This window comes from Rhinopithecus roxellana, chromosome 4 (assembly GCF_007565055.1).
Source record: "Rhinopithecus roxellana isolate Shanxi Qingling chromosome 4, ASM756505v1, whole genome shotgun sequence".
Classification (NCBI taxonomy): Eukaryota; Metazoa; Chordata; class Mammalia; order Primates; family Cercopithecidae; genus Rhinopithecus; species Rhinopithecus roxellana.
This window is the reverse complement of record NC_044552.1, coordinates 158798499-158824489: the sequence shown is the minus strand read 5'-3', so window position 1 is coordinate 158824489 and position 25991 is coordinate 158798499. Positions and strand designations below refer to the sequence as shown.

Sequence of the window (25991 nt, the reverse complement as noted above, 5' to 3'; positions counted from 1 at the left end):
ATAATCATTGGGAATATTCAAAACCAACCAAAGACTTAATACTCTCTTTTTTTGTTTTGTTTTGTTTTGGTATGAATGAAGCAAAATTAACCAAACTAAGTCACTGGTTCCTAGAAAACATTTAAGGGTTTAAAAATGTTGTTCTGATTCCTCTTAAGAACAGAGGAAAATGTTATAATTCTTAGGTAGAACTGTTTATTCTGCTTAGTTCAAGTTTTGTTTTTGAATGGCTGTAGGCAGTTTTCACTTTTGGACAAAGTCCATGATGCCATTCTCAGGTAGGTTTGACTGTTTTCAAATCTAGATAATTTTTTAAATATTGGCTGAGAGTGAATAATACAAATGTTCAAATTACGGCCGATCCATGATTACGAGGGCCAGGAGTCTGCACATGTAATGAGCAAGGCTTGTACTCTGAAGTAATTTCCCTACAAGTTAAGAATACATGCCAGGTCAGGCACGGTGGCTCACGCCTATAATCCCAGGACTCTGGGAGGCTGAGGCAGGCAGATCATTTGAAGCCAGGAGTTCAAGGCCAACCTGGCCAACATGGCGAAAACCTGTCTCTACTAAAAATACAAAAATTTGCCAGGTGTGGTGGTGCGCCTGTAATCCCAGCTACTTGGGAAGCTGAGGCAGGAGGAAGCTGAGGCAGGATAATCGCTTGAACTTGGGAGGTGAATTGCAGTGAGCTGAGATGGCACCATTGTACTCCAGCCTGGGCAACAGAGCAAGACTGTCTCAGAAAAAAAAGAAAAAAGAAAAGAAAAAAAGGACACACACCAAAGAAACCTGGATCCCTTTACTAATATATTATAAATGAATGAAATATTATGAGAGGGACCCAGATTTTAACTAAAAAAAAAAAAAAAAAAATCAAAGGGCTATTCATATTTTCAGCCCATTCTACCTCAAAGTAATAAGAATTTTCATAATCACGTTATTATTTATCCCAAATTTGTCTCTTCAATCTTTCACAGAAGGAAAATGTAACTCAAGAACAAATTTCTGTCATAAAGCCTCTGGTATAAGATATTCCTGATGAATAAGTCTTTTAAAATAATAGCTAAAATAAGCATTTTGTTTTATTCATGCTTTTAATCATCTCAGCAATTCTTGTCCCTCATTTGCACATATAATTGAAGGTTGACTATGCTACTGCTACACTCCAAATTTCATTCTGGTACCATCTGTACCATCAACCCTGTTCAAACTTTCAAAGTGTCTCAGGTCTAAATTTCTTTGCTTTCTGATAATAGACGGCATATCTATTTTATGTGGGAAAAGACAGGGAAGAGCATGTTCTACATTGATTTATAAGTAAATAATCCTAAAGCCTTGTTTTTACCATTAATTTAAAACAGAAGCTATAAAGCCTGGGGAAACTTAAAAGTTCTCTTGAGTGGAGCTTCTCTGATTTTTTTTTTCTTTTCTTTTCTTTTTTTTTTTTTGAGAGGGAGTCTTGCTCTGTCGTCCAGGCTGGAGAGCAATGGTATGATCTCAGCTCACCACAACCTCCACCTCACAGGTTCCAGCAACTCTCCTGCCTCAGCCTCCCTAGTAGCTGGGACTACTACAGGCGCCCAACACCACGCCTGGCTAATTTTTTGTATTTTTAGTAGAGACAGGGTTTCACCATGTTAGCCAGGACGGTCTCGATCTCCTGACCTCGTGATCCACCTGCCTTTGCCTCCCAAAGTGCTGGAGCTTCTCTGATTCTTCCTAAAAAAAATTAATCTGGCCGGGCATGGTGGTTCACGCCTGTAATCCCAGCCAAGTTGGGGGGATCACTTGAGGTCAGGAATTCGAAACCAGCCTGGCCAACATGGAGAAACCCCATTTCTACTAAAAATACAAAAATTAGCCAGGTGTGGTGATGGGTGCCTGTAATCCCAGCTACTTGGGAGGGTGGGGCAGGAAAATCGCTTCAATCCAGGAAGCGGAGGTTGCAGTGAGCAGAGATTGTGTCATTGCATTCCAGCCTGGGCGACAAAGTGAGGCTCTGTATCAAAACAAAACAAAAATTTGAGCCCGTATTTGCCTCTGCCTCTGTGTTTGAGGGCACGCCTGTCAGCATGCCTTATAAGTGCTGTTACAGTCTAATACAATCCTTCTTAGCTTCTCCAGGGTAGGCACCTCACCTTACTATCACAGACGTACCTATTCAATACTTACCTAGAATGCATTAAGTACCAAATACATCTTTGCCAGGTTGATAAATAATTCTGTAAGACAAGGGATTTGAACTTGATGACATCAAAGTTCCTTTCCAGGTCAAAATTCTATTATTTCCATTTGTCTCAACTTCCACCTATAGATTTTGAGAATTCCTAGGTATGTTCATATTAATACACAGAAGTTGTCAATTTGGTCTTTAATGGGGTGCTAATCCTTTTCCTGCATTATGTTGGTGATTTAAAACCCAATGTGAAGCTAATACAAGTAAAATCCTATTAACAGTTATTCTAGACCAGCGCTGTCCAATAGCAATAACACAAGCCAAAAATACAAACCACAAATAAAATTTTAAATTTTCTAGTAACTACATTAAAATAGTAAAAAAAAAAAAGTGAAATTAATTTTAATATTCTATTTAACACAATGTGTCAAAAATAGTTTCAATATGTAATCAGTATAAAATAATGATTAAGATATGTTATTCTTTTGTAAAAATTGTCTTCAAAATCCAATGTGTATTTACACTTATAGTACATCTCAATTTAGACTAGCCACATTTCAAGTGCTTAACAGCCTTACGTGGCTAGTTAGTGGCTGCTGTATTGACAGCACAGCCTTGATATTCAAAGTGTGGTCCATGGACCAGCAGCACTGGAATCAAGAGGAAGCTTGTCAAAAATGCAAATCCTTGGAATCATAATCTGCATTTCAACAAGCACTCCAGGTGATGTGTATGGACATCATGTTTGAGAAGCACTATTCTAGGAGTATTCAAATTCTTTTTCAGTGAAACTTTGTTTGGAATATTTTTATAACATCTACATTTCTAATATGTATCAGTTTTTAATATGTATATGCTTGCTGGGTTCCCTCACCCCTGTATTTTAAGATAACTAAGTTTTTTTAGTTACAAAAGTGGAACTTGTTTATACTATAGAAACATTAGAAAATACAAATAAGCAAAAATAAAATAGGCCAGGTGGGGTGGCTCACGCCTGTAATCGCAGCCCTTTGGGAGGCTGAGGCAGGTGGATTGCTTGAGCTCAAGAGCTCAAGACTAGCCTGGGCAAGATGGCAAAACCCCATCTCTACAAAAAATACAAAAAATTAGCCAGGCATGGTGATATGGGCCTATAGTCCCAACTACTCAGGAAGATGATGCAAGAGGATAGCTTGAGCATGGGAGGTCGAGGCTGCAGTGAGCTGAGATTGTGCCACTGCACTCCAGCCTGGGCGATAGACACTGTCTCAGACAAAAAAAAAAAAAAAAAAAAAGAAAGAAAGAAAGAAAAAAATAGAATAAAAGACACTTCTAGCTCCACCAGCCAGAGACAAGTACTATTGACATTTTTGGCGTTTATCCTTCTATTCCCTAAAATGTTGTTTACTTCTTAATTATACAAAACAGAAATATATTCTTATAAATAATTCAAACAGCAACCCATAAACTAAGGTCTCCTTAAATCACTTCCCCAAATTTAGTACCCTCTTAGAGGTAATTGCCATTGTAAGTTTGAAGTATATTCTTTCACATCTTGTTCTAGGCATTTAAATAAATTTATATAATCCAGAGATACATATGAACTTACACACATGTATATGGATGACATTTGTTTTGTTTTTAGAAAAACATTTAACTTGCCTTTTCACTTACGTATGTATCAAGGTACATTTATTCAAGATCACTTTTTAAAAACGTTAGTATATATTTTTAAAAAGTATATTGAGTATACACAGTATATTGTATATTGAGTATGTACAGTAAAATTAACCTTTTTTTAGCATTCAGTCCCATGAGTTTTGATGAATGCATACAATAATGTAACCATCATGATCAAGATATAGAACAGGTCCATCACTCTCAAACTGTCTTTATGCCTGATTGTAGTTTAGAGGCACTTGCTCCTTCTCTAGCAATCACTGAACTATTTTCAATCCCTAGTTTCGCCTTTTTTGCTTTTTTGGAGGCAGAGTCTCACTCTGTCGGCCAGGCTGGAGTGCAGTGGCATGATCTCAGCTCACTGCAACCTCCATCTCCCAGGCTCAAGCAATTCTCCTGTCACAGCCTCCAGAGTAGCTGCAATTACAGGCGCATGTATTTTTAGTAGAGATGGGGTTTCACCATGTTGGCCAGGCTGATCTCAAACTCCTGACCTCAGGTGATCTGCCCACCTTGGCCCCCCCAAAAAGTGCTGGGATTACATGCGTGAGCCACTGGGCCCAGTCCAGTTTTGCCTTTTCTACAATGCTACATAAATGGAATCATACATTTGCCTTTTGAGCCTGGCTTCTTTCACTTAGCCTAATGCCCCTGCAATTCATCCATGTTTTCTGCATATATTTGTAGTTTAGTCCTTTTTATTGCTCAGTAGTATTCTATTCTATGGATGTACATTATATGAATGTTTGTTGATCTGTTTACCAGTTGATAGACAATAGGGTTGTTTCCAGTTTTTGGTAATTATGAATAAAGTTGCTATAAACATTGAATTTCAGGTTTTTGAGTAAATACATAGGAGTGAGATTGCTAATAGAAGACATCTTTTTTAATGGCTGCATTTTACTTCAGGACTGAAATGTATATGTACATTTATTCATTCAATCAACAAATATAAAATACTTACACTATAATAGATAATGAGAGTTCAGTGAACATAGCGTTGGTCGGTGTTAGTCCTAATCCTCATGGAATTTGCTTTTAGGCAAACTCCTATAAATAGGCATGTAAATTACTTCCAATTTCCCCTATCGTATACAATTAATTTTTTTTAACCTTAATTCAATCATTACCAATCATCTGCCATTCTGCCAAATATTTTCCTAGGAGTATTCAAGGAAACAAATGAGGTTCTAGGCAGTAGTCTTGGTTGAGAGAGCTGCATATCTCTAGCAATGGCACTATATTGGAGATGGAGCGGTCGTCTAGCCCCAGGAAACTGTTGCAGTTTAATGCTGTTGCAGTTTAATGTAGGGAACCTGGGATCATTGTTCATAGTCCTAGGACACTTGTTTTCAAAATTTAGTGTACATCAGAATCTTGTTGAAACACAGATTTCTGGGCTCCACTTCTCATTCAGTAGGTCTGGGATGGAGTCCAAGAGCCTGTGTGTGTGTGTGTGTGTGTGTGTGTGTGTGTGTGTGTGTGTATATATATTTTTTTTTTTTGAGATGGAGTCTCGCTCTGTTGCCCAGACTGGACTGCAGTGGCGCGATCTTGACTCACTGCAAACTCCGCCTCTGGGTTCAAGACATTCTCCTGCCTCAGCCTCCCGAGTAGCTGGGACTACAGGTGCCCGTCACCATGCCCAACTAATTTCATTTCTGTATTTTTAGTAGAGACAGGGTTTCACCGTGTTAGCCAGGATGATCTCGATCTCCTGACCTCGTGATCCACCTGCCTCGGCCTCCCAAAGCGCTGGGATTACAGGTGTGAGCCACCGCACCCGGCCAAGAGTCTGTATTTTCAACAAGTTCCCAGGTAAGGCTAATGCTGCTTGTCCCAGGAACATACTTTTGAGATCTAAATTATTCCTGGCAGTGTCTGAGCCTGATAATCTTCAACTTGGATGCTCATCTCCTGTTAGGAATTCGTAGATCTAGGAGTATTAACAGCTATCTTCGAAGTTATTGATGTAGATAAAAACTCCTGTGGGCCAGGGACTCCTCTGCAGGATCACCTGACAACTGTAGTTCTTCAAGATTTTATTTTCATTTCTCTTATCATCTTCAGGTAGGTTTTTCCCTGAGTTGTACTAGTTGGCAGGGTAGCATGTTATCTGGCACCTCTCAGCACCACCAATAGCACAGAAGGGCTTCCTGCTTGGAAGGATTCTACTAGAGCAGGGTCTTAACATCAAACTTAAAGAGTTACATCCTCTAGGTTAGAGGTGCCTAGATTTCCTAGATGGGAAGCCTTGTGAAAGTTCTGGGGTATTCACCTGAAACTTCAGAAGGGCTAGGGGGAACATGCTTATCCCGGATTTAGGGGTAGGGGGAGTCTTGGGCACATGAGTTGGCTGCAGGGGCCAGGTCCCACAGGCAGAGGAGCCAGAGTTGAGTTGCTTGTAGTTGTTGGTGAGTATAAAGCTAACTGCAGGAAAAGGCTTTTTGGTTTCCCTCCCTTAGCTAGTTTGATGGGCAGGTTTAATGAAGGGATCCCTGGTTTCATTCCCTTCATAGGAGGTTTCAAATCAGTTTTACCCTTCACTAGCTCCACCACCAACTAGTTAGTTCTTAGGAAATTTCCTCATCTGTAAAATGAGAACAATCCCCCTACCTCTCAGGGTTATTGTGAAGAATAATGAATAAATGAATAATGAATATAGCAACATATGTAAAGGAGTGTGGTAACTGACATACAGTAGGCCCTTCTTTATCTAATGGGAACAGGGATCCCAGGTGGGAAAGCTGCAGTACGCCATTCGGTGGGAACTCTAGTTGCCTCATCACAAAGTATGCCTAATTCTCCCATATAAGGGTACTGACATTACTGCCTTTGAAAAATGAGGCTAACTAGCTTTGGGGGCCTGCTGTGAAGTCACTCACAAGCACATGCATTCTCTGGAGGACATGTAAAATTGGAGCCTATATTAGCTGACAGGATAAGAGCCACACCACATTAGCACTTGAAGACTTGCAGGATCTAGGACAACTATTCATAATATGGAACTTTCATTTTTGAGCTAGAAGGAACAGAGCTGATTTATTTCAATCACTCATTCTACAGATTATCCAGGGAGGTTAAGTGACCTGCTCAGGGTCACAGAACATTGTAATATTTAGGGTTCCTCCAAGTGGGTCTTGTTTTCGGCCACTGCATTCTTTCGGAATCTTGCCCCTTTTGTCAACAAAGCACTTCCTCTACTACCTTTTTTATTTTATATATACATATACAAAATGAGGAGAAATTCATTAGCACCATTTTGTGGCTCCATAATCTTGCTTAGAAAAGGATTTTGGAAGAGTAGAAATGTAAGGTAAATTGGAAGAGAATGTAGGTTGGTGAGACAGAAGCAGTGGCACTCCTCTCTGCTCCCATCTGTCATTCCCAGATACTAAAAGGTTATACTACTTATAGGCTGACTATAAGCATTATTCCAACAACCTGATTTTAGCTGGCTGGCAGTTTAGTACCTATGCATATATTCCAGTTTTATGTTTTAAGTCAGGAATCTTTTCTTGTTGTCTTAGGCATGTCTTAGCCTGTGAAAATGATTTTTCCCCATATCAGAAACTTAAGACAATCAGCCCTCTTTTTAAAAAGTCTATGAAACATAAGCTTTAGGTATATCACACAGTATTTGTTTTATAAAGGGAGGTTTCCTTTCTGTTCTTTTAAAAAATAGGCTTTTAAAAAAAAAGCACAAACTAACTCTGTCAGCAGAGAAAGTGGTAAATAATTTCAGAATGGTACGGGAGAGTACACTCTTGTCCTCCAACACTCAGTGTTCCTGCTACATTTGCTGAGGGCTAAGGAGCCCTCACAGACAAGACACTTGTTACAGGAGAGCTTGACTCCTCAACTCCCCCTAGCAGAGGAATAATTTCGGAAGGGTATACACGAAGTATACTCTGTCCCTCAACTGTTTACTCTGAGTTCCTGCTACTTTTGCTGAGAGCGCTAAGGACCCATCACAGACAAAATCCCTATTACAAGATCATTTGACTACTCATTTTCCCATCCCCCTTTCTTAACAGAGAGGAAGATGAGTGGTGGTATTCCCTAGTATTCTAATTGCAAAAGAGGCATTTTCTGGCCGAGTGTGGTGGCTCACACCTATAATCCCAGCACTTTGGAAGGTAAAAAGCAAACTTGAGGCCAGGAGTTTGAGACCAACCTGGGCAACAAAGCAAGAGCCCTCCTCTAAAAAACTAAAGAAAAAAAATTTTTTTTAATTAGCCAGGCATTGTGGTGTGCACCTGTAGCCCTAGCTACTCAGCAGGCTGAGGCAAGAGGATCACTTGAGCCTAGGCGTTAGAGGCTGCAGTGAGCTATGATTGTGCCACTGTATTCCAGCCTGGGCGACAGAATGAGAGTCTAATTTAAAAAAAAAAGAAAAAGAAAAAAATTCTTTTTTTTGAGACGTACTTTCACTCTTGTTGCCCAGGCTAGACTGGCGTGATCTTGGCTCAATGCAACCTCCGCCTCCTGGGTTCAAGCAAATCTCCTGCCTCAGCCTCCCAAGTAGCTGGGATTACAGGCATGTACCACCACGCCTGGCTAATTTTGTATTTTTAGTAGAGATGGGGTTTCTGCATGTTGATCAGGCTGGTCTCGAACTCCCAACCTCAGGTGATTACAAAGTGCTTGGATTACAGGCGTGAGTCACTGCGCCCTGCCAGAAAAAAATTTTTTGAAGGAGGCATTTTCTCACTGAAACAATGTTAAAAACGATGGGTAAATTTCCCTGAACTATGAATTAGATAAGTTATGGAGAGCTGGCCTGAAAACCTAATAGCCATTTTAAGATTGTTTCTATGAAAAACACATTTATAGGTCCAAAAATTGGCTTACCACCACATTTTTGCAATATATTCTGTCATAGATTGGGAAATGGAGGGAATTTTAAAAATGTTGATATACACAAATTCTTTCAAGTGGGGGTTTCTGTTCCAAGATGGCCGAATAGGAACAGCTCTGGTCTGCAGCTCCCAGCATGATCGACGTAGAAGTTGCATTTCCAACTGAGGTACCTGGTTCATCTCATTGGGACTGGTTGGACAGTGGGTGCAGCCCACGGAGGGCAAGTCGAAGCAGGGTGGGGTATTGCCTCACCTGGGAAGCACAAGGGGTTGGAGGATTTCCCTTTCCTAGCCAAGGGAAGCAGTGACAGACTGTACCTGGAAAAACGGGACACTCCTACCCTAATACTGCACTTTGCCCACAGTCTTAGCAACCGGCAGACCAGGAGATTTTCTCCTGTGCCTGGCTCAGTGGGTCCCATGCCCACAGAACCTTGCTTACTGCTAGTGCAGCAGTCTGAATCAACCCTGCAAGGCTGCAGCCTGGCTGGGGGAGGGGCGTCTGCCATTACTGAGGCTTGAGCAGGTAAACAAAGCGGCAGGAAGCTCGAACTGGGCAGAGCCCACTGCAGCTCAGCACGGCCTACAGCCTCGGTAGACTCCACCTTTGTGGGCAGGGCATAGCTGAACAAAAGGTAGCAGAAACTTCTGCAGACTTAAATGTCTCTGACAGCTCTGAAGAGAGCAGTGGTTATCCCAGCATGGTGTTTGAACTCTGAGAACGGACAGACTGCCTCCTCAAGTGGGTCTCCGACCCCCGTGTAGCCTAACTGTGAGACACCTCCAGTAGGGGCCAACAGAGACCTCATACAGGTGGGTGGCCCTCTGGGATGAAGCTTCCAGAGGAAGGATCAGGAAGCAATATTTGCTGTTCTGCAATATTTGCTGTTCTGTGGCCTCTGCTGGATACCCAGGCAAATAGGGTCTGGAGTGGACCTCCAGCAAACTCCAACGGTCCTGCAGCTGAGGGACCTAACTGTTAGAAGGAAAACTAACAAACAGAAAGGAATAGCATCAACATAAACAAAAAGGACATCCACACCAAAATGCCATCTGTAGGTCACCAACATCAAAGACCAAAGGTAGATAAAACCACAAAGATGGGGAGAAACCAGAGCAGAAAAGCTGGAAATTCTAAAAACCAGAGCACCTCTTCTCCTCCAAAGGATCACAGCTCCTTGCCAGCAACAGAACAAAGCTGGAGAGAGAATGACTTTGACAAGTTGACAGAAATAGGCTTCAGAAGGTCAGTAATAATAAGCTTCTCCAAGCTAAAGGAGCATGGTCTAACCCATCGCAAGGAAGCTAAAAACATTCAAAAAAGGTTAAACGAATGGCTAACTAGAATAAACAGTGCAGAGAAGACCTTAAATGATCTGATGGAGCTAAAAACCATGGCACGAGAACTTCGTGACACATGCACAAGCTTCAATAGCCGATTCGATGAAGTGGAAGAAAGGGTATCAGTGATTGAAGATCAAATTAATGAAATAAAGCGAGAAGACAAGTTTAGAGAAAAAAGAGTAAAATGAAACAAAGCCTCCAAGAAATATGGGACTATGTGAAAAGACCAAATCTAAGTTTGATTGGTGTACCTGAAAGTGATAGGGAGAATGGAACCACATGGAAAGGAACAACCGGTACCAGCCACTGCAAAAACATGCCAAATTGTAAAGACCATCAATGCTATGAAGAAATTGCATCAATCAATGGGGCAAAATAACCAGCTAACATCATAATGACAGGATCAAATTCAAACATAACAATATTAATCTTAAATGTAAATGGGCCAAATGCCACAGTTAAAAGACACAGACTGGCAAATTGGATAAAGAGTCAAGACCCATCAGCGTGCTGTATTCAGGAGACCCATCTCACGTGCAGAGACACACATAGGCTCAAAATAAAGGGATGGAGGAAGATCTACCAAGCAAATGGAAAGCAAAAAAAAGCAGAAGTTGCAATCCTAGTCTCTGACAAATTCTTTCAAGTGTGCATTAAGCAACGAGCATTTTTTGAGTTCCTGAACATCTGTTGTATCAACAATCACAGTACCTGTAGTAACATATTACTAAAAACTCAAACATAACTTGGAGGTTCATGTTATTTGCTTTATCTTTGTATATGTTTAAAATTTTTCATTAAAAAATTTTTTAAAACCCTTCAAACATAAATTCCACAAATCCCCAAAAGATCAAATTAGGCTGAAATTGGGTGGCAATGTAAAGAACCTCTAATAAAAAGAAAAATCTTGAATTTTGAATTGCATCCACAATATAGACAGCAAACCAACTATCAAAATATTGAAAACATTTGAAATAATGTATCTATATTGGATCTTCCAAAATCTCACATAACTATTGTTCATAATTAAGAATGCCTTTCAAATGCTTACACGACTTTTTTTTTTTTTTTTTTTTTTTTTTTTTTGAGACAGAGTCTCACTCTGTTGCCCAGGCTGGAGTGCAGTGGCATGATCTTGGCTCACTGCAACCACCATCTTCCAGGTTCAAGCGATTCTCCCGCCTCAGCCTCCCAAGTAGCTGGGATTATAGGTGCTTGCCACAACACCCGGCTAAGTTTTGTATTTTTAGTAGAGACGGGGTTTCGCCATGTTGGCCAGGCTGGTCTCAAACTCCTGACCTCAGGTGATCCGCCTGCCTCGGCCTCCCAAAGTGCTGGGATTACAGGCATGAGCCACCACACCTGACCTATTTTTGTATTTTTAGTAGAGAAGGGGTTTCACCGTGTTAGCCAGGATGGTCTTGATCTCCTGACCTCGTGATCCACCCGCCTCAGCCTCCCAAAGTGCTGGGATTACAGGCATAAGCCACCGTACACGTGACATTTTAAAAAATCAATATACACCACAAATAAAACTGAATTGAGGCAAATCTTACTAAATTTGGCACAAATGAAAGATCTCTTAAGTTTCTGAAGAGATTATTTAATTTTAGCTCTTTATTTTAATCTCAACTCCGATCTTTTAATTCAGTTACCAATTAGTACTTTTAGAACCATACAGCAAAATATATATTCCCATTAATTTTTTAAATGTCTCAACACTACTTTTATATATTTCTATATTATTTTAAAGTATCTAAAAATCCACTGCAATTAATATAGAAAGGAAAATTCTTCTTTTTAAGTATCTCTTTTTAGTATATTTATCTTTTTAAGATGTAGGTTAATAAAAGTCTACTGGGCTTCCTAGGATATAATGTTATTAAATTCAGAGTTGAAACTTTTACTCTTTAGATATCTACAGTTAACTAATAAATTTTCTATAACATATTTTACATCTTTTATAAACAGAATATTTTTAAAACCCACAACTGCATGATATAAAACATTAAGTAGACAAAATAATAAATGAAATATGATATGGCTTCTGCTAGGTACCTATGAGTTTTACAGAATAATCATTACAACAGATGTCCTTAGAGAACAAAGGAGAATGAGAAAATGTAAAAGTCGGGGTGGCACGGAAGATATTTTGTTATCTTCTACTGTGTGGTCTTTCATTGCATTATTCTTTAAACAGAAAGAGGCCTCCTCAAGGGCAAGTCCTGTTTCAAACGTCCCCTTCCCCTCCTGACTACAGAATAATGTGTTTGTGTAGTATATGATTACACCAGACAAGACTGTGAACACATGTGATTTACTCAATGATCCTATTCTGCTTCCTTTTAAAGATAAAGAATGCATTTAAGTCGATTGTGTATGAGACTGTGGTAATTCCTTAGAAGGCTCCTTTCAAACAGAGAATAATATTACCTTATTTTAAAACATTAAGAGCATAGCTATTTTCCTGGTCTTCATTTTCCTTCCAGACAACATGAATACTTTCATTTATTTTAGAACAGACAAGTGTAACACATGAGTGATTATTTTAAAAGTTTTAATTTTTCTTTGTATAAGCAAGATGACCCCATAAAACATTCACTTTTCAAAAATCTTTATATGCAAATAACTTACAAAAATCTGTGTAAAAGAAACAACTAAAACAAGACAGCCACCACCACCACAGATCCTAATAGCAGGCCAGATCAAGGTGCAGATCTCATGAAAACAAGCTGCTCACATTCCCAGAACCACAACCCCCTGGGGGTGGAATCTTGTCTTCTTTCACTTGCTGGGTGGTAGAGCCCATAGGAATTACTCAAACTATGAAAATCCCAAAGCATGGTCACCTACAGGGAAATGAGACAGATATGACTTGAGCATAATTATTTTCTTGTAATAACAGTAAAGAAAACAACTTTAAATAGTAAAAGTTGTGTGAGCTTCAACTTCAACAGATAGATAATTGTGCTTGTTTTTACCAAACATAGCATTTGTTAGCTAAGGAGGAAAATATACAATGTACACTTGCCATTTTTTCTTTAAAATAATATTCTCTAAGGCAGTCATATATAGTGATTATAGATACACTTAACCAGACATAGTGTTCTTGGTATTTCACATGGTTTATTTCATTTAATCCTCACAATAACCTTATGGGGTAAGAACCTTTTTTTTTTTTTTTGGAGACAGAGTCTTGCCCTGTCGCCCAGGCTCGAGTGTAATGGCGCGATCTCGGCTCACTGCAACCTCCGCCTCCCAGGTTCAAGTGATTCTCCTGCCTCAGCCTCCCAAGTACCTGGGATTACAGGTGCATGCCACCACACCTGCCTAATTTTTGTATTTTTAGTGGAGACGGGGTTTCACCATGTTGGCCAGGCTAGTCTTGAACTCCTGACCTCAAGTGATCTGCCTGCCTTAGCCTCCCAAAGTGCTGGGATTACAGACATGAGCCACCGTGCCTGGCCCCAAGAACCATTATTATTACTATTTTTCAGATAAAGAGCTAAGACACAGGGAACTTAAATTACTTGGCCAAGATCACACAACCAGAATTCAAAACCAAGTATCTTGTCTCCAGAGCTCTTACTTTCAATTTAGTAAAAGTAAATGTGAAATTGCATTTTTAACCCCATTATCATACAGAACCATTCCTCTAAGACTGTAAATTCTGAGTTTCTTCCCTGTGAACTTCTACTTCTTTGACTCATTGTGACTGCCAAACTCTCAGTCCCTTCTAATTCATCTTCTGGTTTCACTTGCTTTCCTTTACAGCCTGGACTCTAGTCATTTCAATTATGCCCAAATCTCCTGCTCAGGCCTCACAAGCTAGAGTCAAACCAAAGTGGTCCCTTGTACCACAATCTCTGCTATTACTCTTCTTAGCAGTGATTTAATCCAAGAAAAGTCATGCTGCTTCTTTTTAAGTGAGTTCACTACTGCTCAGCAATCCTTTCACTGACACTACACAGCATCTATAGCAGTGGTTCCAAACTTTTTCTAGGACTAAATCCCTGAATATACCCATCTATCCCTTTATAGATTACTGTACCATGGATTTATTTAAAATTCATCCAAAGTAGGGTTGCCAAATACAGGATGCCTAGTTAAATTTGAAATTACAATAATCAAAGAAAATTTTAGTTTAAGTATGTCCCAAATAGAGAAATACATATAGTATTTAAGATAGTAAAAAATACCAAATGTACTGAGCCAAATATTGCATGAGACATACTTTAATACTAAAAAACTGTTTACCTAAAATTCAATTTTAACTGGGCATCTTGGATTTTAATTTGTTAAATTTAATCCAATCAAATTCCTTTCTTTCCATTCTCAGAAGTATCTTTTCTGTTTTCAAAGGTTAATTCTCTGAACTTTTATTTGTCTTTCTCCTTACTTCTCTTTCTTCCTCATTCTACATATTCCTTCTCTGTACTTTCAAGCATGTTTGGGTCATCTCTCCTGTGTTTTATTTTGTTTTGAGACAGGGTCTTGCTTTGCTGTCTCCTATGCTGGAGTGCAATGGTGCAATCACAGCTCACTGAAGCCTCAAATTCCTGGGCTCAAACCATCCTCTCGCCTCAGCCTCCCTAGAAGCTGGGACTACAAGCATGTGCCATCATGCCTGGCTAATTTTAATTGTTTTTGGTAGAGACAGGTTCTCCTTTTGTTGCCCAGACTGGTCTCGAACTCCTGGGCTCAAAGGACCCTCCCACTTTGGCCTCCCAAAGTGCTGGGATTATAGGCAAGGGCCACTACTCCCGGCCTCCTACTGTGGTGTTAAGGGTCCCAATTCTTCATCCCTCTATGAATCCATGCCCTTTGCCACATCACTTTGCAAGTTCTCTAAAGAGGATAATTCTGTTTCTCTGTTCTTTGAATATGGGGTTGGGCACATAAATTGCTTTGGTTATCAGAATGAGGGAGAAGTGCCAGTGTCAGTTTGGAGTCCATGTGTTTCTGTTTGCCCTTTTTCTTTTTTTTTTTTTTTTTGAGACAGAGTCTCACTCTGTCGCCCAGGCTGGAGTGCAGTGGCGCGAATGGGTTCAAGTGATTCTCCTGCCTCAGCCTCCCAAGTAGCTGGGACTACAGGCACGTGCCACCACACCCGGCTAAGTTTTGTATTTTTAGTAGAGACAGGATTTTACCACGTTGGCCAGGTTGGTCTCGAACTCCTGACTTCAGGTGATCTGCCTGCCTCAGCCTCCCAAAGTGCTGGGATTATAGGTGTGAGCCACTGCGCCCGGCCTCTGTTTGCCCTCTTCAACACTTCTTCCATCTTCATAAGATATGCCTAAGTGAGCTGGACAGTCACAGGAGGATGATGATAAGTGTCCAGCCTACAGTAAAGCTCCCAGTAGGTTTGCTGATGTATGAGGAAGCCCAGCTGGGAGGAGCCAATCCTCAGACATGTGAGCTATAATAATAATTATTGTCTTAAGCCACTTTAGAGTGTTTGTTATACAGCAAAAGCTAAATGATGCATCTACCCTGAAAAAACCTCATCCTGACCATACTATTCCAATTCCCTTTGCTGTATTCCCAAACTGCTGCAAAAAGTATCCTTTAGTTTTTGCTTGTATTCCTTTGCCATTTATTCTTATCTGTACCACTTCTCTTTTAACTGATACCAAAATTCTCTTAATGGTCAGTCTTATAGCTCTGGCACTATCCTCATCCATGCTGGCCTCTGTACAGCACCTGACAGTATAGGTCATTTCATACCACTGTTAAATTTCTCCCTCTTTTATTGTACTCTACTAGTTTTTATTTCTTTGATTGCTCCATATACTTCAAGCGCTCATCTTCTCTCTTCCATTCTTCTGGGGAGTTTATTCATTTTCTCAAGAGGGACTGTTATATATCTGACTTACACATCTTTATTTCTACTCCTAATCTCTATTTCAAGCTGTAGTTCAACAGGTCCTCAAACTGCAGTGTGCATCAAAATCACTTGGACAGCTTGTTAATATTCGTATTGCTGGGGCCTTACTCCCAGTTACCTATTCAGGGTAAGTCTGGGGTGGGACCTGATAATTTTCATTTTTTTTTTTTTTCTTTTGAGACGGAATCTCGCTCTGTCGCCCAGGCTGGAGTGCAGTGGCCAGATTTCAGCTCACTGCAAGCTCCGCCTCCCGGGTTTACGTCATTCTCCTGCCTCAACCTCCCTAGTAGCTGGGACTACAGGCGCCCGCCACCTCGCCTGGCTAGCTTTTTTGTATTTTTTAGTAGAGACGGGGTTTCACCATGTTAGCCAGGATGGTCTCGATCTCCTGACCTCGTGATCCACCCGTCTCGGCCTCCCTAAGTGCTGGGATTACAGGCTTGAGCCTCCGCGCCCGGCCTAATTTTCATTTTTAATAAGTTTTCAGGTGATGCTGATGCTGTAGCAGTGACCACACCTTGAGAACCACACTTCTAGTTCCATATTTCCAACTCTCTTAACAGTTTTCTCCTGGTTATCCATAGGTGCTTCAAATATCACATACAATGTCAATTAGAGTGGTTTTTGTTTTGTGTTGTTTTTAATATTGTAACCACTAGTAACTAATGGTCTATGTAATGCAAAATAAAGATTTTTCAGGAAGCTCACTAAAGGCTGCAGAACCATGTTCCAAATAAAAATAGAACCAGAAACTAGACTACGTGACAGTAGGAGCATTACCCCTAAGTCTGAAGTAAACTGAGTGTTTCTTGTTTTTGAATCCCTCAGTCCAAGAGTCAATTCCAAATGAAAGTCACCTATTTATCCCTTAGTTTGTACCAAGAGAGAGACAGAAAGGATTATGGTGGAAGTAGCCACCAAGGACTCCTCTTCTTTTCTTTCACATTGTCTTAGTTCAGGCTCTCTTAATTAAGCAGGTAGATTACTACAACAGCCTCTTAACTAGTTTTCTTGCCCCTAACATAACCTCCAATTCATTCTTCACATCATCTTCAGTTATCTCTTTAAGACACATGTCATTTTCTTCTTTGCCTTACCTGGTGTAGTATTCATGTCTTATCTTAAGTAATAAATTGCTTTTCTCCATATACAAGTGGTTGCAATATTTTTGCCTTAGCTGACACAAAAAATGCAAAAGCAGTTTGAGAGGGTAGGAAACACAACCATTGTAAACTGAGGATCTAATCGCATTGTAAACTGAGGATCTAATCAGGCAAGAGTCAGAAGCAGAGTACCAAATTTTGGATAGAGACCCCTCAAGAAGCCTTTAAGATATCAATGTCTCTGACTAGACTGAAAACTCCCTCATGGCAAGGACCTAGTCCTTGTTCTATCCCCAACACCTAGCTCAGTGCCTCACAAATAATAGGATTTAATGATATGAAGAAAGTCATCTCCAGACCCTCCCCTACTTTAAATTACTAGTTTACAGTCTCTGCTGGCTTATTGCCTCATCACCAAATCCTTCCTACATACCACTGCTAAATCAAGCCAATTATCGTTTCATTTCCTGCTCAAAACCTTCTGACTGTCCAATACATGCTCGCCAACTCTAAACTCTTCACCATTCAAAGCCTTCCAGAACTTGGTTCTAACCAATTTTCCTAAGCTTTCTTCTACTCCTCATTACACTGTCAAACAGTCTGGATAAAAAAGATTTAACATAACATTTTTTCGGAAGGCCGAGATGGGCGGATCACAAGGTCAGGAGATAGAGATCATCCTGACTAACACGGTGAAACCCTGTCTCCACTAAAAATACAAAAAAAATCACACGCCGGGGCCTATTGTCGGTGGGGGGGAGGGATAGCATTAGGAGATGTACCTAATGTAAATGACGAGTTAATGGGTGCAGCACACCAACATGGTACATGTATACATATGTAACAAACTTGCACGTTGTGCACATGTACCCTAGAACTTAAAGTATAATAATTTAAAAAAAAAAGCAATTTGATAAAGTAAAAGAGCTTGTTTCTTAAAAAAAAAAAAAAAAAAAAAAAAAATACAAAAAAAAAATTAGCCAGGCATGGTGGCGGGCGCCTGTAGTCCCAGCTACTCAGGAGGCTGAGGCAGGAAAATGGCATGAACCTGGGAGACAGAGCTTGCAGTGAGTCGAGATCACACCACTGCACTCCAGCCTGGGCAACTGAGCGAGACTCCGACTCCAAACCAAACCAAACAAAACAAAAAACAACAACAAAAAATATTTTTTCTGTTCTTTTTTATAATATTGTAAAATATATTACAAAATATATTTTGGAATATCTGTCTTCCATGATCTCTCCCCTATCTTACCTTCAAAGTCTAGTTAAGATGCCACCTGTCAGTAACCTACCACTCTAGGTTATTGGTAATGTATCCTCGTACCCTATGCTCCTTAATTACTTAAGATCTATTTGAAGCTTTTGTTAATTACTGTCCTGTTTCTATATATAACTTCTAGTAGTTGCACACATACTATCTTAAATTATCATTATGTAGTTGTATTATTTGTCCTATCCGATTTTAAGAGACTTAAGAGCTTTCTGCCGCTAATCTTTTATATCCCCAGAAACTTCTGTAGTGCCTTACACACAGTGGGCAACAAGTAAAATCTGTTAAAAAGATGAATAAATGGATGTTTATAATATAACACTAGTGTTTGGGGCTTGTCCCCTTGAGGTAGCCAGCCTGTGACTGTGCCAGGGATTTCTGAGCTGCTGAGATCAGAGGGTAATAAATCCTAGCAGCTTGGAACTGGATGTTGAGTCTAAATCAAAGATCATCAGGTTGAATGGAGATTCAAATGCCAGGAACAAGCATCAAGTGAAAATGTCCAGAAAACAGAACCTGAGATGAAATGTAGAGCCAAGGGTATGGAATCAGGCAGAGACACAGTAAAGGCAAAAGTAGTCACAACATATTGATGAAGATCTGGAATGGTGGATTTTGGAGGGAAGGCTGTGCAGTGCATTCATCAAGGTGAGTGGTTTGTTATAAAATAATCACCTAAAAATTGGAAGTCAGGTTGGCACCCAATTATCACCTCTAGCAAAGAAACACATACATGAAAATAGAAAATTTATAATAGCAAATATAGAGAAATTAAATAGAACCTGCTTTGAGAGGTAGATTTCATTTGAGCTTCATTTTCTTTTTTTTTTTTTTTTTTTTTTTGAGACGGAGTCTTGCTCTGCCACCCAGGCTGGAGTGCAGTGGCCGGATCTCAGCTCACTGCAAGCTCCGCCTCCCGGGTTTACGCCATTCTCCTGCCTCAGCCTCCCGAGTAGCTGGGACTACAGGCGCCCGCCTCGTCGCCCGGCTAGTTTTTTGTATTTTTAAGTAGAGACAGGGTTTCACCGTATTAGCCAGGATGGTCTCGATCTCCTGACCTCGTGATCCGCCCGTCTCGGCCTCCCAAAGTGCTGGGATTACAGGCTTGAGCCACCGCGCCCGGCCTTGAGCTTCATTTTCTTGCTTCTGCCCTGTCACCTTAATTTGTTTCACACATTTGCACAAGTTCACATACAAGTTGTAATGTATTTTTTGATTCCTCTATATTATGGAAAATGAAAAACATATTTTAAGAGAGAGAATATCACAACACCCAACATCAATACAAAAATCTCAGAACTTATTTTTACTGTATTTTTTAGATTTTTAATCTTTCAGTGAAGCTGCAATAGCAGTGTACATAATAACCACTGATTTTTCTACATGAACTGTTCACAGACTAGAAAATTCTGAGATTATTTTACAAAGTTTTAAAAATCCTTAAAAATGTTTAAGAAACTCTAATCATGAGAAGTACATATTCTGTTATCGAAAGTTCTAAAAAGTTTAATTCCTACAGCTACCTTGCCCTATAAAACATTTGTTTGCCTGTCAATCTGTGAGGTTGGATCAAGCAACTCTGTCCCACACAGTGTTTTCTTGGACTCATTAGTAGTAAGCATTGTGGCAAAGACTAACGTCCTCATGAAAAGGACAGTAAAATTCACTTTAAGTTCTACTATAAAGGTGCAATAGTCCTCTGTATAAATTGTAAATTTCAAAAAAAAAAAAAAAAAATTTTTTTTTTTTTGACACTATCTCACCCTGTTTCCCAGGCTGGAGTGCAGTAGTGTGATCATGGCTCACTGCAGCCTTGATCTCCTGGGCTCAAGCAATCCTTCCAGCTCAGCCTCTCTAGTAGCTGGGAACACAGGTGCACACCACCACACCTGGCTAGTTTTTTTTATTATTTATGGAGATAAAGTCTCACTATGTTGTCCAGGCTAGTCTCAAACTTCTGGCTCCAAGGGATTCTCCCACCTCAGCCTCCCAAAGTGCTGAGATTACAGATGCAAGTCACCATGTCTGGCCAGAAATTTGTTATTTTGATTTAAATGCTGAATAAAGTACGTTTTAAAGCCTATATTATTCTTCCTGATATAACTGACAGAAGGATAAGTTCTCATATTAGGTCCTTTAAAAGTTAATGTATTTGGTGGCAACACAGAAGAATAGGAAGATCGCTTACCAAGGAGGTAGGTAACCTGGATCTCACTTACCCTATGGGATCTTCGGCAAGTCATTTACTTTCTCTGAGTCTCAATTTCATCATCATAAAATCTAAAGACTTGGATTATTTCAATGGTCTTGACAGGAAGACTGCACTGGAATTGCCTGTGGGCATTCTGACTTGGTAGATATGAGAAGAAAGGGCCTAGATAAATGTATCTTTACAACACCTCATAAATGATTCTGATGCATATTACTGGTTAAGAACCAATGGTATAAATAATTTCTTGGGTTATTTGAAATTCTAAGAATCTACTTTTTACATCCAATCAATGGAATTTTAAAAACTCCTACCTTTCACTATTGTATCATTCCTCTTGATGAATAAGTGTATTTTAGGAAATGGAGAAGCTGCCTCTAAATTGTGAATAGCTTACAGTTATTGAGTGCTTAGCAGTCTAAAGTGTTAACTCATTTAATATATGTAATTCAATCTTCACAACGACACTATGAAATAGGTACTACTATTATTATCTGTTTATTACAGACAGAAAAAATGGGGCACAGAAAGTAATTTGCCCAAGTTATGGAGCAGGTAAGTAGGGAAATTGGGCTGCAGAGTTTAAACACTTACCGGAATGCTCTACTATCATTCAATAAATGACCTATACATACCAATAGGCCCCATCACTATTCCCCACCCAAATAGTGCTGTTTTCCCTGCTACTACAGGGGAAAAAAGGGGTATGTTTTTAGAAAATCTTTGAGAGCAGAAGGGGGAAGCTGGGAAACTCAAGAATGAAAAAACTCAAGGGACCTGGGCCTAAGACCTCTGGCCCTGAATTACAACTAGAGATTACTTTGATTTACAAAAGCCTCTTTAAATAGGGTAAGTATTTTTAGGAGTTATTTTCCTTCAGTCATCATTTCATCCCATGATGTCTAAGACATGCTCTTTTTGACTGAATAAATATCAATTTAAAAAAATATTAGAAATGTACCCTATCAGATGAACTAGACCCAAAACTGTAAAGTAAAACAGGAAAGGACAAAAGCTACATTAGAGTCAGAGGGAATGATGATCAAATGATTCAGCCTATTGTTAATTTTGGGTATGCAAAGGAGAATTGTAACACCATACTTTAGCATAAGGTAGAGACTAATACGTAACACGGTATAACCTTCCCTTCCCAATCGTTATTAGATGGGCTGTCTACTTGGGTGATGAATTCACTCAGGATGAGGGCAGGAATTCAGGTGAAGGAGGAAGACTGTAAGCCAAGTGCCAAAGTCTTCAACATCTTTAATAAATTAAGTCTTGAAAGACTATGAATATGCTAAGTACAGGGGAGCAGATATTCTAGAATGAGGATCCTTCCCCTTTCTCTGTGAGTTTTCAGTCTAAAAACATTTTATACAAATGCAGAAGTAAGCAGCTGCTTAAGAAAAATGAGTAGTGTTTTCCTTCATTCATAAAACTAATCTTTGTACTGCTTTGCAGACTTGGCAAGAACCTCTGGTTCACATTTTCATCCTAAGGCCAGATTTTCCCTGCTAAAGAGGAATGGAGAATGAAATTACCTGCTAATTCAAGTAAGAAAAATATCAGCTCTTGTTCTCATAAATTTGTGAAAATAAATTACAACTAGATTACCCCAGTTCTGATTTGAAAACAGCTGGTGAGACTACTAGGTGTAGTTTCTCACTACTTTTTTTTTTTTTTTTTTTTTAAAGCGTAAAAACACACATATACAAAGGTTTTTAAAAATAATCTTAAAAGAACAGAGTAGCATGCTATTTCCTGACAGGCCGACCTTTACACAAAGAATGTTTACTTTCAACAAACTGAAAATTACTCTTACCTATGGCTTCAGAATATCACCATCTACCTCAGAAAGCAGAATGTTTTGTACAAGTCATAAATAAGTGGCTAGACGGACACTATTTGGTCATCAAATGATCAATGTAGAGGGCAGGGGGAAATTATTTCTGCAGTACCAACCATATATCCGGTACTGTGCAAAGGGAAAAAGGAAACAGGCCGGGAATGGTGGTTCATGCCTATCATCCCAGCACTTTGGGAGGCCCAGCTGGGAGGATCCCTTAAGCCTAGGAGTTTAAGACCAGCCTGGGCAACATTGGGAGACTCCATCTCTACAAAAATAAAAAAAACTGGTGGTGGGCGCCTGTAGTCCCAGCTACTCAGGAGGCTGAGGCAGAAGAATGGCATGAACCCAGGAGGTGGAGCTTGCAGTGAGCCGAGATCACGCCACTGCACTCCAGCCTGGGTGACAGAGCAAGACTCAGTCTCAAAAAAAAAAAAGAAAAAAAAAATTGCCAGGAGCAGTAGCACATACCTGTGGCCCCAGTTACTTAGCAGGCTGAGGTGGGAGAATCGTTTAGGCCCAGGAGGTCAAGGCTGCAGTGAAGTGTGATTGCATCACTGCATTCCAGCCTGGGCAACAGAGCAAGACCCTGTCTTAAAAGAAAAAAGGAACTGTAGAATATGATTCCTAATGTCAAGAAACTTACAGCTTATTGGTCAATTATATAACACTGGAGTCTAGGACCATGTCTTACTCTTGAAAAAAAAAAAAAAAAATCAACCACATCATTTAACATAGGATTTTATAAATATCAGTGAGTTAATAAAAAGTTATAACAATACAAAAAACTTAGAACTGAGCAATAAAATGCATGTTTAATATAGGCGACAGGGCCAGGCACAGTGGCTCACACCTGCAATCCCAGCACTTTGGGAGGCTGAGGGAGGCAGATCACCTGAGGTCAGGAATTTGAGATCACACTGGCCAAACACAGCAAAACCCCGTCTCTACTAAAAATACAAAAATTAGCTGGGTGTGGTGTCGGGCACCTGTAATCCCAGCTATCTGGGAGGCTGAGGCAGGAGAATTGCTTGAACTCGGGAGGCAGAGGTTGCAGTGAGCCAAGAATGTGCAACTGCAGTCCAGCCTGTGTGACAGAGTGAGACTCTGGCTCAAAAATAAAATGAAATAAAATAAAATAAAATAAATAGGTGACTGAGTGAAGAGATAACAGTTAAGTTGATGTAATTATAATCTATGAAACCTCTATTAACAATGAGAACACATGGACACAGGGAGGGGAACAACAAACACTGGGGCCTGTTGAGGGGTGGGGGACAAGGGGAGGGAGAGCATTAGGACAAATACTTAATGCAAGCGGGGCTTAAAACCCAGATGATGGATTGATAGGTGCAGCAAACCACCATGGCACATGTATACCTATGTAACAAACCTGCACATTGTGCACATGTACCCCAGAATTTCAAGTAAAAACAGCAAACGAACAACAAAAAAAACTCTACTAAAAAATCTTTTTCCTATTCCAATTTTATAATATTTTGAGTAAGTACTGTCACAGGAAGATCCCTACTCCTACTTACTGAAATCTTTAAGAAAGAAAAGAGTGGGTTAACTGGGCAAAAAGAGACAGGGAAAGGAAGAGCAAACTAGGCAGAATGAGTACCACATGCAATTCTCTCTTCTGTGGAGAAAGAACATGCCATGTACCAAGAACTGGTGATATCAAACAGTGAACTATAAAGTAAGTTCCTTGAAAAATTCAGGATAGGATCCAAAATGGAGCAAAATTTTCAGCCTAAAAATGCTCAGTGTGATATATATGATAATATAAAATTTGAATGATTCTGTTGTTGGCCAACAGTGGGAAAATGGTTAGGTAAATTATCATATGTCCACAACACAGCATATTTTGCAGCCATTAAAACAATGTATATGTAGAGTTTTAATTTACTTGGAAAATGCTTGTTATAATGCAAAGTCAAAAAACTAGGACATTACTTTCTCTATGTAATATATTTACAGAAACATTTTCTAGAAACAGAATGGACTAGAATGTTAATCATGACTTCCACTGGGTGAGACTGAATGTTCTCTATTTTTCTTTATTGTCTTCCATATTTTCCATGCTATGCATTTAAAACTTTTAAAATTGGAAAAATACATTTTATTGAGAAAATGAAGAAATAGGACATCTATATTTACACATCTGAGAATAAGTAGTCTTTTCTGGCTTCTGGAAGGAGGATGTAAAATAAGGCATCTAGGAGAATCCAGTGTCAATAACAAAGTTTTCTGTGTTTGTTTGTTTGTTTTTTGAGACAGGGTCTTGCTCTGTGACCCAGGCTGGAGTGCAGTGGTGATCACGGCTCACTGTGGCCTCAAATTCCTGGGCTCCAGCAATCTTCCTGCCTCAGCCTCCTGAATAGCTGGGACTACAGGCATACATTACCATGCCTGGCTAATTTTTAATTTTTTGTAGAGACAAAGTCTCACTATGTTGCCCAAGCTGGTCTCAAACTTCTGGGCTCAAGTAATTATCTCACCTTGGTCTTCCAAAGTACTGGGATTACAGGGATGAGCCACCCTGCCCAGTCTCAGTAAAAAGCTTTCTAGTGGGAGTTTTTCTGGAATGTGATTTACACTGTGAATATTAAAATGCAATAAACTTTGGGGCCAGGGGAAACTACCCTGAGATATGTTGATCCAAATAGATACCTTGCTTCTGAGATTTTGCATCTTAATTATTTAAATTGGGAATTTTATCTATCCTTACTCTATGTGTGTTTGGTCTCCTCCTGCCTATCTATAATATAATCCATTGGAAATGCTCCGGTATCAATTCCAGATATGTAATTTAAATGAGGGTCCTGGAAAGCTCAGGCATCAGTTCTAATATTACTCTATTCTGAAAGTTTTAAAAATTTTTTGTTCCTCAAACATCATCTTTAATTTATAGGCTCACCGGTCCCTTCCTTAAGACTATTACTGCTAATTTACAGAAGTGGAAGAGTTGTTTCAGAAAAGTTTTGCTTCTCTGAGTAACCGAGCAAATTAATTGGTTAAAACGAATAGAGAGATCCCTGTTCAGGAAATTCATCTCTCACCACATGATAAATCTGACTTTCCTTTAGTTTAAAGAGAAAAAAATAAATGACATGAAATATGACTTTTGGCCAAGAATTATTTTATTACTATTCATTTAGGCAACAAATATTTATGTGCCTACCTTGTACCCAGGAAGGTTCTATGGATAAATTGCAGAAACATGCATAAAGCCTTTTGGGACTTTGTATGGTTGACAGCAATTGCCTCTAACGTTTGCCATACTTATTTAGGCCTTCCAAATCCCTCTGAAAGGGAATGAGTTTCTTTTCCATCATGGTTTTATAAAGGCAAGAGACTGGATGAAGGGGCTGGGTAAAAATTTACTTTAAACTAGGCCAGGGTTTTTCAACACCTGCAATATTGACACTTTGGACCTGATAATTCTTTGTGCTGTAGGGGCTGCCCTATGCATTTTAAGATGTGATAATAAAAAATGCCTCCAGATATTTTGCCAAATGTCCCCTAGGGAGGCAAAAATCACCCCTGGTTGAGGACCACTGGACCAAATGATTCAGACATTTGACCCTACAGTAGTTAAGAAAACTGAGTTATCTAAGAGTGAA

At 39.6% G+C, this 25991-nt stretch overlaps 1 long non-coding RNA gene and 1 pseudogene across 6 annotated transcripts in view; one reads left to right on the top strand and one right to left on the bottom strand.

Annotated features, from left to right (window-relative positions):
• The window catches only part of LOC104668857, a 123059-nt gene that overhangs the window by 88407 nt on the left and 8661 nt on the right, over positions 1 to 25991 (bottom strand). The window contains exon 2 of one of the 6 annotated variants that reach the window (XR_748901.2): positions 12520 to 12893. The exons of 3 other annotated variants lie outside the window; for them this stretch is intronic. This is a non-coding gene — a long non-coding RNA (uncharacterized LOC104668857). Of the gene's footprint in view, positions 1 to 12519; positions 12894 to 25991 lie in introns of those variants that run through there. 2 more of the 6 variants (XR_748902.2, XR_748903.2) reach the window with 2 other exon arrangements.
• LOC104668856 lies at positions 21701 to 22436 on the top strand (annotated as a pseudogene).